Raw genomic sequence first — 2,541 nt, 5'->3', positions numbered from 1 at the left:
TTTATTTTTCTTTAATAGAACATTACTTGATAACATAAAATACATATTAAATCTATGGAGTACAAAAGTTTAATCTACATCTGTTGGTTGCTGTATAGAATTTCTCACATAAAAAACCAAAATAAAAATCTCTGAACTCAAAATTTCAACATGAATGAATCCAAAACAGCTCTAAATCTAAAGCAGCATCAGTATAGTAAATACTATTTTGATAGGTCACAGAAACAAGGTTCTGCCTCAGTCTGAATTGCTGCTACCCAAACCAATGACTAATGTTTATTCTGAAAGATGCTACTACACGTGCTGTAGGCTCAAATATTATAATGGTTACCTAAAATTAAATTGATAAAATGAAGAGAAAATAGGTTGCATTGGAATCCGTGGACAGTTTTATAATATTTATGGGAAACAATTTTTCACAAACCTAGAAGGTCCTTGCTTTACTATCAACCAGGACCTTTAAAATGATCACTTTAAGTTCTCAACTGCTGAATAGCCCAAAACCAAAGATTCAAATAATTTCAAAGGATCACTGATGCTGATGTTCATGTGTCAGTACTTTAATATTGTGCCCATCAACTATAACAAAGACAACTACAAGATGCACTTCTATCCATGAACACATGCTGCATTACAGGAAACCGAGTTTGCATTCCATCAAGTGTGGTTCACTTTGTGATGGATCATGAAGAGGATCTTCAAATCCAATGGTCTCATCACTCCCCTTCAAAATATCCAGTGAGACGTTTGAGCTTGAGAGAAATGGAAAATGACTTTTTTCTTTTCTTTTTGATAATTCAAGAGGATGACTAGGCAAAAGTTCATTTTTTATACAAGAAAACCCTTTCCAAAGAAGATAATGACTTTCAAAAGGCCCAGTTGCTGAAAGTTCAGTAACTGGAATGTTGTCTTGTAGCTGTGATCCAAGTCCTCTGGAATTCATCTTCACCCTGCTCCTTGGACAGCCTTTCAACCAGCTACTGTCAGTTGGCCACAACTCTCACTTCCTAGTAGAAATGATTTCTGAAAAGAATTACAAGTCAAAAAATATATCTGGGGCAGTGTCAGTATCCTTTCTTGACCTTATTTTGCTCTTTGGCCTCACTGAGTGGTTGTCCATGTTGAAATTTTTCCTGGTTTGTTGCTAGGATATGCTTTTGTTCTGGTTCTCTTGCTTCTAAGCTGTCCCATTGCTTTCTCACAGCCTTTTCTGATCCCTGTATAAATGCCCTCTTCCTCCTCCTTCGGCCAGACCATACTCTTATACACTCTCCTCATCCCCACTCCCATGCCGTGATTTCCCCACAAGTGAACAGTCTCTTCACTCTATTAAGGCTCTGCTCTCACAGACCATGCCAGGTGGCTACTGTTCATGGATGCCCTTGTCCCCCTTCTTGGGCTCTTAGATCCCCTGTGCTGGGTTGACCTGTGTCTACCTGTCTTACCTCATTAGGACTCTGAATCGCCAAGCTCTTTACTTTTTTGAGCATCAATATTTCATGAAGGGAGATGTCTTATGAAAACCCAACTTGCTCTGTTCCCAATGGCTCTAGGATTGAAATGTTCAGGAAGGGGAAAGAAAAAGAGAAAAACATGAAAGTATTTTAATTGATTTTAAAATATGTGCATTTGATCCACAACTTACTTTATGATTACATTCTGACTTGGCTATTTTTGATAGATACCAACAGACCCAAAAAGTTTTGAGTAGCTTATTATTTGTCTCCAATAGAAATACTATGATAATCATAGTAATTTTTCATATGTATGGGTTTGTTTTTATGTTTTCTTGACTATTGATATATACACATTTTGGTTTTTTTCTTGTTAGCTTTAAGGAGAAATGCATCTTTTTGTCTGTGTATATGCAGACACATGTATGTGGGTGAATTTGCACGTTTGTGCATGTGTATGGAGGCCAGAGGTTGACATCAGATTTTTCCTCAATTACTTTTCCATTACATAAATATATATATTTTCTTGTCACGACACTGATTGAAGGAAAACGACACAAGTTGATACTTCACCTAAAAGCAGTACTTTTACTCTGCCCCTTCTTGACAGCTCACTGGGTCACTAGCAAAAGGCCCATCTAATATTTTGAGACAAGGACTCAGAGCTCAATGATTGGCTAGGTTGGCTGACCAGCAAATCTGAGGCATCCTCCTGCCTCCCATTACTGGGATTATAAGCATATACCACTGTATCCAGCTTTTTAGGTCTTCATGCTTGCATGGGAAGCACTTACAAAGCCACCTCCCCAGTTCAAGACCTGTATCTTTAGCCAGGCGTGATGGCACACTCCTTTAATCCCAGCACTTGGGAGGCAGAGGCAGGTGGATCTCTGTGAGTTCAATACCAGCCTGGTCTACATAGCAATCCAGGCCAGAGCTGGGACTACAGGGAGACCCTGTCAAAAAGAATTTTTTTTTATTTTTACAAAAAAGACACAAAAAGTTCCAAAGGGAGACTCTTTAAGACCCAGGAAGTAGGGCCTGGAGAGATGGCTCAGCAGTTAAGAGCACTGACTGCTCTTGCAGA

General features: G+C 38.7%; 1 non-coding gene and 1 pseudogene across 1 annotated transcript; both read right to left on the bottom strand.

Moving 5' to 3' along the window:
* Nucleotides 1-608: 608 nt before the first annotated feature.
* LOC115071005 overlaps nucleotides 609-2,541 on the bottom strand; it is an 8,361-nt pseudogene continuing 6,428 nt past the window's right edge.
* Nucleotides 1,979-2,111, bottom strand: LOC115071009. Its single transcript, XR_003850108.1, has one exon. It is a non-coding gene; the product is annotated as a small nucleolar RNA SNORA21 (small nucleolar RNA).

The sequence above is a fragment of the Nannospalax galili genome, unplaced genomic scaffold, assembly GCF_000622305.1.
Source record: "Nannospalax galili isolate Female #2095 unplaced genomic scaffold, S.galili_v1.0 scaffold138, whole genome shotgun sequence".
In the NCBI taxonomy this organism is placed as follows: domain Eukaryota; kingdom Metazoa; phylum Chordata; class Mammalia; order Rodentia; family Spalacidae; genus Nannospalax; species Nannospalax galili.
The sequence above is the reverse complement of the archived record's forward strand: the minus strand, read 5'-3'. Positions and strand labels throughout refer to the sequence as shown.